We start from the raw sequence: 13,938 nt of genomic DNA on the forward strand, positions 1-13,938 counted from the left end.
GTAGTATTTGTATAATACATTTCTTTTCACATCATAGTATTAAACTTACCATAAGAGATGTATGCCAGTATTCCATGCCTTGGTCATCAGCCAAACTATCTCCATCTCTGGAAAATTCTCCTAGTTGTACAAAAAAAAAAATGCAAATGAATGAATGAAATTGTTGTCAGGTTTTTTTTCTGGAAGGGGGGGTGAGGGATGGAGTTCACAAATGTTGACTGCTCAGTGTCAGAAGTGGGTAAGTGCTTAGTACAATAGCTGCCATGTGTAGATGAGTTGATAATCTTTTGATATAAAATCTTTGGTTTATAATTAGGGAGTGTTCAGAAATACTTTGGTGTGGGGGGGCTGGTAAAAAGAAAGAAAACCAAAAAAGTTTTGGACCTTAAAAGAGGGGGGGACCAAAAGTTTTAGGTGGTAGGAAAGGGGGGACAAAAAGTTTTCCTCTTCAAAACCCAAAATTTTCGCGTGCTTCGAGAGCCTCTATATCACTTTTAACATGGACAAGTTTGGGTTTCAGTGCTTTGGTTTGAAAAAAATGATGGCACTTAGTGTACACATATCTATTAATTATATAACATTAAAGATAATCAGCAACATGCAACATCTGGGTTGGTTTAAGAAATACTGGCACTTTTATCATAGAATTTTATATCTCTTCAAAGTAGGCTACAAATATGAATATGTACCAATCTGATCAAAATACAACTTAATTGGATTTCTTTGCACGTAAACTGCACACTTCAGTTTACTATTTCTCATTGCAAAATTATTTTGTACACATAGGCCCATGGTTAAATTTACCATAGGGCAGAGTGGGCACAGGCCCAGGTACCACGGTCTTTAGGGGCCAAAACTGATACATGTGTACATGTTACATGACAGTTCACCAAACCATCAATGGTGAGAACATGCACACTGAAACAGCAAAACACATTAACTCCTAAACTCCTGTCAACTCTTTAATTCATTACTCCAAATTGTTCTGTATTTTTGTCTTTACTGCTTTTTACCCATGCTTATTATAAAAATCAAGAAATACACTACAGTTGTTAGTTAATTCGCTATGTTAACTCAACTTACATGCACATTTTATTTTAAAATAATTTTATATTATTTCGCAATGTATAGTTTACTATAAAGTAGATAGTGGCAAGCACATGATAAAGGACTGATCATTCACTACAATCTTCACTTTTAAACTGTATTTTTTAATGTGTTGATTGTTAGTCCGAAACTCCTGCAAAGCTATGGACATGGCATCTTACCTACTCCATTCTGTAGTCTGCATTGTGTGTTTTCTCAGTCTTCAATCATTTTGTTGAATGTAATTTTATGAATCAAATAAAAAAGATAGAAATTGGCCTCACTTTAGTTATGTGTCATTTTACAGTATTTATCATAAGTAAGACAATAATTTATTTATTTTCTATAAGTGCATGTCAAAATATGGGATATATTGTTCAATATTATAGCTAGCCCCTAAAAACTTTATTTTCAATCGGATTTTTCCTGTTGAAAAGACAAAACTGATGTTAAAGATAGCAATAATATCATCAATAACATTTTGAGTCAATTTTATCCATAAAACGATACAGGATAGGATAGATAATTACTTTGACTTCAATGTGGTCCATATAAAGAAGATTTTGATTCCACAACATTATTAGATCTGTTATCAACATATCAATTATGCACTCACGGGCAACCAAACATCAGTAGTCCACTGATATGACCTCGTGATCATTCCCCCGCTTTGACCATGTCATTTTTTTGATATGCTGATTGCTGAACAAGTTTATGTTTATATGGGTAGGCCTAACCTATGATAACTTTTTAAGTCATAATTAATTCAAACATAACTTTGGCAATACTCAATCGTTTTCGTTCGTTGAAACGGCAAAACATACTTTCTTTTCCTTGCAAATCGAATTAGCAGACATCAAAAACATTTCCACCACGAGAAGTAAAAAAATAATTCATACCAATAGAAGAAGGCTATAATCTTAGCTAATCTTTAGTGTACACAAACCCCATCTCAGAATTAGGTACCAGCGCCCTATGCGCTGGCGAAAAGTGGACATATGTTTTTATGGGAGGGGGACTGCAAAGGTGACCTCTCCCCCATGCCCTGGCTCTGCCCTTGCTGCACCTTATAAGTTATATTAAATTGTTGCAAAAGCTCTCTGCTGCAAATAGCCAAGGAGGCAGGCACATCTCCATTCCTCCAAGCAAGGAAAAACTCTCTCTTTTTATCCTTCACTTTGTAGTTCTGTCAATACTTTATCATGTTCAGACACATTTTATACTGAAAACTTTGAATAAAGATCTCCAAAATTTGAACAAATACATGCATGGAAACATTTTTGGATCTCCATTCTTTCAGGGCATATGGGGTGGGCTTGCTTTTTTTTTCAGGTTGACACACACCATTGTTGCCTTAAAATAAACTAGTTTGTCATAACATTGGGTTATTCCAGTTGAAATCCATACACCCTGTGAAAGACATGACCTTAATCCACACAGAGAGAATTTCAAATGGGTTTACCTGAATGGGTGTCTCCATTTGAAATCTACACCCCTTGTGTGGACGATTAAGGTTATGTATTATACAGGGGGTGTATGGATTTCAACTGGAATAGCCCATTTATGTTGTACACTTGGCCTTGTTCCTGTATCCTCTAATAACATAAATGTCTATTTGATATACATGTGTACATCCTATTGAAACAGATTTCCGATACCCATGTCAATTATATTATATGCCTATGTGTCATTTTTAGCATTTTGTTGTTACAAAGTCCAATATAAGTCAATTAACTTTTAGAAATTCAAATAAAGTTTACCCTTTCAACATGAGTCACCTTTGTGAGATAAACAACAAACAAAACAAAACAAACAAAATACATATGCAGTAAGTTTTTAATTTTTCTGTGATCGGGGTGCGCACTTGTGATTGGCTGTCGTGTAGAAGTGGCGAGGTCCCTACTTGCCGATGAACAATGGGTCAACTGTTGTGCTGTCAATCAACGGTCTTGACAACACAACGGTTGACCCATTGGGCTGTTCCAGATAATAATCATGTCCCCCCCTATACGCCGTAGAAGTGACGTAGTTAATCGGATTAACTACCATAGCAATAGATGAATACAATTTTGACTATACCGCCCTGCACTACAACGTTCACGCGATACCGATGCATTGAACCATCGATGTCAAAGAAAGGCTAATCACTTGCACCTGTAAGAAAAGTATCTTTGAAAAGAGCGGTATTGTATTCAATCTATGTTTGCTGACATACCAGGGATGTAAGTAAGCCTGAAGAAAAATACGGAAAATTTGGAAAAAAGCGCGGAAATTCGGGCTAAAAAGCCCCAAAACAGGCTGAAAATAAAAGAAATTGCATAAATCTGGACTACAAAAAATACGGAATTCTGTAAAAATACAGAAAACTTACATCCCTGACATACACAGGTGATTAGTGCAATCTGCTTGTAGTGCAGGGCGGTCTATGCAAAAATTGTATTCATCTATTGCTATGGTAGTTAATCCGATTATGACGTCACTTCTACGGCGTATAGAGGGCACTGGAATTCCATGCTCTTTTTGTATGTATTCTGGTCTGGAGTTCCAGACTTTTTTCACCCAAATTCCTTCACATCATATAATCCAAACCTATAGAGGGCATCGGAATTCCAGGCTTTTTCCCCCAAATGCGTCGGAATTGTTCGTTGGCAAGTAGAAGCAGTGTGATTGTTAATCACTTCTGTGTTAACGCTTGTGTACGTGATATGTACAGCCCAGATCACAGAAGAAGTAAACAAGGCGGTTCTCGAACCACGAGTCTCGCCTGCTTTCGCAACCACCTGCCTTTGTGATTACTTTTGGTAGAGGTAAATGAATTTGGCGGTTATTGGCTAGGCACGATTATCTGGCTGATGGTGACTGTGCCCATCAAGTTTCATGCCCATGCAACAGTTTTTACTAATTTGACCCCTGGTGACCCTGAAATGACCTTCCAAAACTTTGGCTCTAAATGTTGACTGTATCCACTAAGTTTCATACCCACACCACAGTTTTTACTAATTTGACCTCAGATGACCCCTGGTGGCCTCGAAATGATCTTCCAAAAATTTGGCTTTAAATGTTGACTGTACCCACCAAGTTTCATGTCCATCGACAGTTTTTACTAATTTGACCTCAGATGACCCCTGGTGACCTCGAAATGACCTTCCAAAAATTTGGCTTTAAATGTTGACTGTACCCACCAAGTTTCATGCACATCCGATAGTTTTTACTAATTTGACCTCAGATGACCCCTGGTGACCCCAAAATGACCTTCCAAAAATTTAGCTTTAAATGTTGACTGTACCCACCAAGTTTCATGCCCATCCGACAGTTTTTACTAATTTGACCTCAGATGACCCCTGGTGACCCCGAAATGACCTTCCAAAAATTTGGCTTTAAATGTTGACTGTACCCACCAAGTTTCATGCCCATCCGACAGTTTTTACTAATTTGACCTCAGATGACCCCTGGTGACCTTGAAATGACCTTCAAAAAATTTGGCTTGAAATGTTGACTGTACCTACCAAGTTTCATGCCCATAAGACAGTTTTTACTAATTTGACCTCAGATGACCTCTAGAGGTCCTCAGTGACCTTGACCCACTAACCAATACAAACCGGTTTTGTCTCGGGTCAAGATGCACCCACCCACCAAGTATGAGGGCACGGTGGCTCAGTGGTTACGGCCTTGGACTCATAATCTGAGAGCTTGCTTTACGTGCGTGGGTTCGAGTCCCTGTCACGCCACCGTGTTGCGCCCTTGGGCAAGGCGCTTTGTCTCGCTTGCTTCACCCCACCCAGGTGCAATGGGAAGCTGTTAGGGGTAGTCACAGTCGTTGTACTGATGAACCCTGCGCCATTTGTAGGCAGCAAACGTTAAACGTGGTTCCGACATATTCTAATAACGGCGGAATAAATGTAAAGCGCTTTGAGGCTGTTTACGGCATAAAGCGCTATATAAATATCTACATTTATTTATTTTTAAGTTTGAGAAACGTGCGACTCCTAGTCTCCGAGAAAATAGGCGAAAACCAAAACTTTAATCAAATTTGTCACACATGCACACACCCCCACACACACACATACATACGTAAAAGTGATTATATAGTCTCCTGCCTTATCAGGCGAGACAAAAATTAACTTTTAGATAAGATAGGCAATAGCCATAGCACCATTAGGCGAACATTTACGGTATGATGTCACTGTCCTCGGATCGAACCTGACAGTTGCATATCCACACGCTTTGTGCGTAACGCACGTATCTATTATCCATGGTTAGTATCTCATTAGGTTCATAAGCATGCTCATCTATCAGGACAGTTCCATAAGCATAATATGTTTGTACATTGACATAATGACCTTTGAATATGTTGGGTACAAAAACTCATGTTCCATAACTTATAGGTCAAAATGTGTGCTTTGCTTGTTTACTGGAGGTCACTGAGCTTTGCCATTAGGCATGAGATCATTATTGATTATGCCAAAGATCTGTCAAGACAATAGTCTGCAAATCAAGCAGAAAATATACATTCCCAAATGAGCATCAGAAAAAACAAAATGAAGAATATTACTCATTTCATAAGGGAAAACTAAATAAATACAGATAGTTTTGTAAATTGTACCTTATGGATCTTATCTCCCTAACAGTAGGAATCATTATGACTGTAGCCTATATTTTTTTATTTAAGGCTGAACCCAGGCCAAAGAAAGTTGATTTTAAGTTTACTGTCACAAAGACAGGTGGAAGTTTTCTTAAATTTGTGTTAAATTGTCACTTATTTTGAATAAAAATTCAATTTTCCTGAAAAAGGTGAATTCAAAATAGGAATATATGTGCCACAAACAAATCTTCTGATGTGAGCTTTACCATTTTCATTTAGTATAGGGTTATTGTATATTACATAAAAAATAATAATGAAACTGGTATCATTCCCTTGTCTCATGTTTCAAACAGTGCCATAAATCAGTCTTTTAAGACTGAGAATTTTTTTTTTAAACTCGCGCATCAATCAGCCTTAAAAACTCGAACGAGGGCCTCAGTAGATGTTACAATATGGCCAATAAGGGGACAATAATAAATCTATCTATCTATAAAAATGAGAAGGGGGCATTTGGTCCAAATTATCAAAGAATAGCTGGAAAGAGCAAACAATGGCTCATTTGTCAAATAGTGGGGCGATGTCCCCCAATGGCAGCCCTCCCTCCTGCCCCCAGGATTGGCACTCATGGTTTCAAAATGAAACCTTTAAGGGAGGATTAGTGGCAGAAATGTGCCCAATCCAAATGGGCTATTCCAGAAAATAAATGCACACTCCCTATAGAGGAGTAAATTTTCAATAAAAGAAATGTCTGGATTTCCAGGTGTGCTCCCTGAAAACAACTGGAATTCCAGTTGCCAATGTTACTGAAAAAAGCCTGGAAATACAATAAAATGAATAAAAAATCACGGAATTTTCAGAAATGAGCTCTCAAATTGAGGATTTCTGATTTTGTGCAATTTTTATGCTGGATATTTTCGCCTATGGGCACATTATAAGTATGGATTTCCAACACTTACGACCGGACAAAAAGTCCGGAAATCCGAACTCCTCTATAGGGGTGTGCATCTATTTCCTGGAATAGCACAATATAGGCTGCTTTTTCAAGCTTAGTTAAACCCAGGGCTTGGGCATTGGCATACAGATGTCATCCTTTAATAACCCAAGCTAATGTGATTAGAAACTCAAAATCAACTTTGCATGGCCTAAAATTTGTCACTGCAATGACTATATTGATGGTATGGATTTGGGTTGCAAGGGTGGAACCCAAACTTTGAGAAATACCCCCAGGGCTATGGGGGTTGCATTGGGCTGTCATAGCTGCTGCACCTAAATAGAGTCATTTGCGTTGTGTTCCTTTATTTTTCATACTAATACATGTGTGTGACTAATAATATTTTAGTATAATTTTGACAGGTAACTATATTTCTGGCTGCTACTGATCTTGATGACCTATTACTTTGTACCCCCAGACTAGGACTGTACCGCTGACTTTTATTGCCTTTCACAATAGTGGAATATTTACAAGAAGTTATTGTGTAAAACTGATCAAAAGCATGCCCGTAGCAAGCAGAATGGTTAGGGAGGCCATGGCGGCCCCACTTTTTAAGAAATTTGTTTTTCTTTACAGCGTATTTACATTTTGATGGCTGCCCCAAAGTTGTCAAGCTTGCTACAGTCAGGCATGGATGGGGTGCAGTGCCCGCCCCCAAGAAAAAAGGAAAGAAGAGAAGAGAAAGAGAGCAAAAGAGAAAAGGTTAAATTACACATAGTAGGTCCATGCCAGGGGGGCGCTCCCACTTTGGAGGTGACGCTGTTAAGACCCCCTTTTCAGTGTTGCTGTCCCCCAAACACCCCGTATTTGTTTATGAACACATGCTCTGTCACCTGGAGACCTCTTATTTTTCCATTTGATCTGTCACACAAAGACCCTTATTTTTCAATTGAAGAGCAACTTTCATTTCACTGATTTTGTTACTTATTCAAAAAAAAAAAAAGGAAGAAATTTGAAGCCATTTAGGACTAAAAATTCAATATTCGAGGTTTCTATGGAATCAGGTTAATATCTTTGCATCGGTAATATGTCAGTCATTGTGAAAAATCTAAATACTTTGCGTTGGACCTCGGAATATCGGGGTGTTGGGATATTCCTGGTTCCAAAGGCAAAATATTTAGATTTTTCACAATGCCCTCCAAATAACCCATGCACAGTTATTAACCTCCAAGTCTATCATCATGATCATAGTCATGCGATCATGATGCTTCAGTGCAAAACCATAACCATGAAAACACATTTGTATAAAAAAATGTTATGATAAAAACATATTTAACCCATATTCTTCCCACAGGGAAATAGCCCAATTTGTTTCAGCAATTAATGTTAATTTTACATTTCTTGATAACACTACATTCATTTGGTAAACTTAGTTGAACTCACACAGAATAGCACCCAAATGAAGCGTATCATTACAATGCAAATCAATGCAAGATGTTACATCAAATTTCTTTAAAAAAAAATTAATAAAAGTCACTTAAGCATAAATTATTAATTCTACAAAAGTAACCTATATTTTCAAGTTTTACAAAAAAACATGCTAAGGAGAAAAACATGATTGAAAAGCACTTGACTTTAATAGCTATACATCTCTCATGGAATCTTTAATGCATTTACCAGCATTAACAAATTACTACTGGCACCTTCAGTGCACACATGGGTTCGCATGGGTGACCATACCCCGCTTGGTTGCTTTTTGAGGGCTTTGCAGGTCAGAAATGGAGTCAGATGATGTTGTAACTTGCTTGTGATTATCATAGCATGTTGTCAATTTTGAGACTGAAGTGAAAACAGACGCCTCATTTTATAATGACTCACCAAGTGGCAGCATCTTATTTTTTTTTTTTTTTTTTTGTATAGGAGAAGTCAATTTCAAGGGGTGCCTCTAACTTGACATACCATAGATGGGTTAACTGGGATGGGTAGGGGAGATTGGGGTTAATTGGAACGCGGGGTAAGTTGAAACATTGTATTTTTTTCTGACACAAAAAAATAATTTGGTAAAATACTGGCACCTAGTAATAGGTATTAGTAAGGGTCATCCACCAAATTAGCAACAGCACTGATGCCCCACCAGTGTTGGCTTGGGAAAGGAATATCTGTTTTTTGACTTACTGACTAATTTTGATACCCCTCAGAAAAGATGCGTTATCTCCATGTTGTTTGAAGATTCAGGGGATTATTTTTTGAGTATCATAAGCACTAGTAGTAAGTTCCAGAATAATGGTAAATAAAAGTTTTATTGTATTTCTTATTTTGTGTAATGAACTTTGAAATGTAAAAATATGCATCGGGGTTAGTTGAAACTTTTGAGATGGGGTTAGTTGACACGTGAAAATCGCATAGAAAAATATGGTTAAAAATTTGACTTTAAAAAAATGTGTAACATGTTTACCATTTCTTCAATATTGCTTTAACATGGTTAAAAAGCAATAATACAAGCAAAAAGTGCACACAGAAAGTACATTTTATAATATTTTAGGCTTCTCATATTTTGGTCCATGGTGACACTCGTCACCTTGTGTCCAAAGTATTGACCCGCACTCCCACATATTTATTTATTCATTTTTTCACACTGATTGTATGTTAAAGGGTGCCTTCAAGGGAAGTATAACCCTAACAACACAATAATAATTATTTTGACATTTTTACAAGCCGTGTTTCAACTAACCACACCCTATGTTTCAACTTACCCCAGGGGTGGGGTTAGTTGAAACACTTTTTTTCAAATTTTCAAATTGGATTATATGAATAATCATAAGCAGGTCCAATAAAGTTTAAGGTTGTATTTGTAGCATGTATGTATATGTTTATACTGATGTGGTTAGTGTTTCTTGAAAGTAATCGGTTTGCGTTAAAAAGACGATTTTGTGAAAAATGTTTCAAATAACCCCAATCTCCCCTATATATGGTACTCACTAATGTGCAATCACCTAGCTATAGATATCACAGTATCAAAGTGCAGCCCTGTAACCAGGATTTATTGGGGGGGGGGGGCTGAATTTAGCAGAGCAACCCATTGTTTGCTACAAGTCAAAGAAAGTTCACAAAAATCTTGTTATATACATCTTGCAGATTTGTATTAAAGTCTGTATTAAAGTTTGGAAATTGACAAATAGAGGACTATCTAGTAAGTTGACTATTTTTTTAAAATTAAAAGCTCTTGCCATAGTTTGGTGCTGTAAAATTAGCCCAATTGACCTTTTCGGTAAATCCCATAACCCTTTGCGAGCACACCTGAGAACTCGTCATTTTACGTCACATCGACTTGCAATGCGCAGTAACGATGTTCGATAAACGATGTGCGCATCGGCGCAGAGTGGCGTGACGCAAAATGACGAGTTCTTAGGTGTACTCGCAAAGGGTTATGGGATTTACCGAAAAGGTCAATTACTTGGCACTGGATATTTGACATGTGATCAATCAAAGCATACTTCCGAGGTCTAGCAAAAAAAAAATTAACCAACATTTTATACAGTGTAGTAGGATGAAGTTATGAGGAGGCTTTACATCTTGTCAATGTCATGGCTATAAAATTGAATGCTAATAATAGGCATAATCAGGAGAAATGCAACACTAGTCGTGTTCAGACGGTGCCTTATCATCGATGGTTACTAATCATCGATGGTAACTTTTAATCCCTTAATCAACGACAAGCGTCCACACGGCGGCTAACCTTCGACAATTGCAATATTTATCAACAAGCCAGCACCTTGCTCGTTGATAAAAAACCGGAAGTGGACCGTATAATTCGGGAAAATATTAAATGAAACATGATGTTCTACGATGTTGAATTAAATTTCGTTGGCATGGTTGGTGAAAATTCATAGGCCTAATCATGTACTGCTAATAAAAAAATGGTAGAAAAATATTCATGATGAATATACATAATTTATTTCATGCTAAATATTTAACGTGATTTATTTAGCCATGAAATAAATAAATAAATAATAACAAAAACAAGCGCGATGAATCCACCAGTGCAGCTAAAAATAAATCGGCTCCAAGACTCACGGTGGCTTCATTATTTTTTATAGTGAAAAAGATTTTTTTAAAATCATGTTGTTGATCATTGAAAGAAATATTATTTGAAATTAAACAATGAAAGATAAAATTCTGAGACCATAAATAATTTTTATTTCTTGTGCGCAACAATATACTGAATCCTTAGGTCGAACTGCCGGGAGTTCCCCCAATGGCGCGTAATGTGACACGAGAACGAAGGACAACACCAAAAAAAACCATCATAATTTTATTATAATCTTCCGTCTTCTTTTTTCAAGTTTGCTTATTCATTTTAAAACCAAACAATTAATTTAAAAAATACTATAATATCCCAACTAAAAATGCAATGATTTGGAGTTGATCCTGACCTTCTGCCGGCAAACTTTCTTGAAGTTTCGACTCAAGCGAGGCAAGCAGATCAACACTGCACTGTTCGTCGAGATTGCACTGTTCTGATGTGAGCTGTGATTCGGCTTGATCCAGGATTTTGCTACGGAAACTCAGTCTTTCGCTGCTATTTGACGGCGAACAGTTACCAGTAAAATGCAAGAAGATCAAGAAACATGCTATGTATGCACTATCAGGTCATTAGAGGTCACGCTTAACTACGACTTCGAAGATAAGCTTGTCTACACGGGCACTATCATCGACAACTGCTCGTAGTTTAGGTCTAAACCATAAGATTTCCTATGGTTAGTAACTTGAAGTTTACTCGTTGATTACTAAACCACGATTGCGTCCACACAGTCACTAACTACAAGCTAATCATCGAAGTTTATAACTACAAGCTAATCAACGACTAATCATCGACCGTCTGAACGTGCCTACTTTTATTTATCTTACATTTAGTCAGATTAAATTGTCTTCTTCTGATAGTAGGGTTGGGCAAATCACCATACTTTTTTTGAAACGAGTGTTTTCTATGGCCAAATTTAGTGTAGAGTCCAAATCTGCTAACCGCTTTTACGTATGATGACGCTTTGATACCACTAAAGTTCAAAAATTCAAAATGGCCGCCAAAATCACATTTTTAAGCACTAAATCGCTTATTTTCATACTTTACCAACCTGTGACATGCCTTTTCATAGGTTATCAGGGTCAAGAAACACATTTTTATCACTTTTAACATCAATTTCTGTACATGAAGGGTGTTAAGTGGTAATTTTTTTTTTTAAACACCCCCAAAACACCAAAAATTTAGTTTTTCCAACATTTTTACACCATTAATATACCTTGTATGATTTTGTACTGTCTAATATTTAGCTGATTACATTACAAGTCAGCCCCAGCTATTTATCTGGTATTATAGTCCAAACAGCCAATATTATTTTTGGTCAAGATTGGGAAGAAATAAGTGAAAAGGAGGAGTGGGATAGTGAAGATGATAAAACATCAGAAGACGATACAGCAAAGCGTCCGGAAATCTGCTAAGGACTTAACTTATGTCTTTCCAAGTCGCAGAACTGTGATTCGATATCTAGAGGATGCTTCCTGCTGAGTACTTTAAGAGTGATGACGATGTAATTACTGTAGGTCTTGACGACACAACCAAAGCAGCAGGGCATCAAAATAATGTATGATGTGAAAGCTGATCACATTACCATATCAGGTCCTAACATGTCTCGAAAGACCATGACAACAGTCTACAGAAAATATCAGTCACTCAGGAACTGATGGTGCTGTTGCATAATGATCTAAAACTGAACTGCCTTGCAGCGATAGACTTTTGGATGCCAGATCGTGCAGGCGATTGTTCCAAGCTCTTGCAAAGTCTCGGGTGACTAAAGAGAAAATCCTCAAATGCAGTGCACACACTATACTAGGCGCGACTCACGTAGCTGACAAAGTCTTTAAGAACATTGAACAGAAAATCTTCGTTCAAGTGAGAAGGTCTTTACATCACCAGGATCAAGTGTCTGCACGCTGGCCCTCATTGCAATATCAAAGCTATTTTCTCCTAGCCATGTTGCACACTCCATATCACTGTGTAACGAATAAACATCATGGATGGAGATGGAAGACATCGAACATGCCGGTTTCAAGGGCTTCACTGGTAATAAATTCGGTAGAATTGCAGAGATCACAAAGCAATATTTCCTGCAAAATAGAGCTAAGCGGGTCATATTGGTCTGCCAACGAATGCATATGAAGATCATCGTATTCAGCCATTGAGCCACCGCAGGAGAGTTGGAGCAGCCAAGCTCCATCGTATGTTTTACAAAGAGGACCCAAGTTATTATGCTAGCTGATGCCAGACATCCACGTCCATGACCCCAGGTTGCGACGGTCTGTGAGATCCCATGACCTAGCAGTGGCAGATAAAACCTTGTCAGCCATGAAAGATAATTTCTACCATATACAGCCCACTTATGGAATTCTCTAGCTGCCCAAAATTCCAGCCATTAGATTGAGGGCCAGCTTCAGCCGGCAGGTTGCTTTCTTGGTGCTTCCTCGTCAGTAGCTTCTTAATGATTTTTTTTGTCTCTGCTGTTAATGCCCAGTTATGCCATGTCGTAAAGAAACAAAAAAAAAGCTAGCTAAAACGCTAGTTTTGGCAGTGTCGACGTATATTCAGAATAACTGGTTATTGTGTTGTGCTAAAATCTACTCCAAATTGGGATATGCTTTCATTTTCCCTCTCATGGATCTCTTAGGAATAGATGACAGAGGCAGGAATGTTGATAGAAGTGAGTGTACCTGGTTAGGAGTGCGCAAGTTCTTTGAACGAAAGCTACCTGAGCTTAAGCAAGTCAGAGATGAGTCTATGGATAGTGATGATGGCAAGAGTAGACTGTATGGTGCATGCGGTGCTTGATGAAGTGATTGATACGTTAGAGAGACAGTTATCTGAAATGTCATTCTTCCGCAGTGGTGAGGGTATGGATGTAGAGATTGATGAAGACAAGGTGGAATTTTCACCTCTTACAAATCTAGGGTGTGAATCAGAATTCGCCAAACTGGATGTATGCATTGTTGCAAGTGGCGGATCTACATCAGTCCAAACCCATTCACGTAAAAACATCGTAACGATAAATTGGTTACTTTCTGATCCATCTTTTACGACACTTAGCAATGTTGAAAAATGCAACAAATGGAAATGGGCAAGGACTTCTGACAATGTATCTGATGTAAAGGAGATAGAGTCAAACTACCTTCATACAGTCAAAATGACTGGCTCTCATGAAAAAAAGCAGAACTGAAGAAGAAGGAACTGACCAGAACAATGAAACTCCATGATGAATGCAAGGCCCAGCAGGGCCCTGTGACACCAAGC

General features: G+C 37.8%; 1 long non-coding RNA gene across 1 annotated transcript in view; it reads right to left on the reverse strand.

Moving 5' to 3' along the window:
- LOC140140349 (uncharacterized) overlaps positions 1–13,938 on the reverse strand; it is a 56,696-nt gene that overhangs the window by 25,270 nt on the left and 17,488 nt on the right. Inside the window, exon 2 of the long non-coding RNA XR_011857263.1 lies at positions 50–120. This is a non-coding gene — a long non-coding RNA (uncharacterized lncRNA). The remainder of the gene's footprint in view (positions 1–49; positions 121–13,938) is intronic.

Source organism: Amphiura filiformis, chromosome 19 (genome assembly GCF_039555335.1).
Source record: "Amphiura filiformis chromosome 19, Afil_fr2py, whole genome shotgun sequence".
In the NCBI taxonomy this organism is placed as follows: domain Eukaryota; kingdom Metazoa; phylum Echinodermata; class Ophiuroidea; order Amphilepidida; family Amphiuridae; genus Amphiura; species Amphiura filiformis.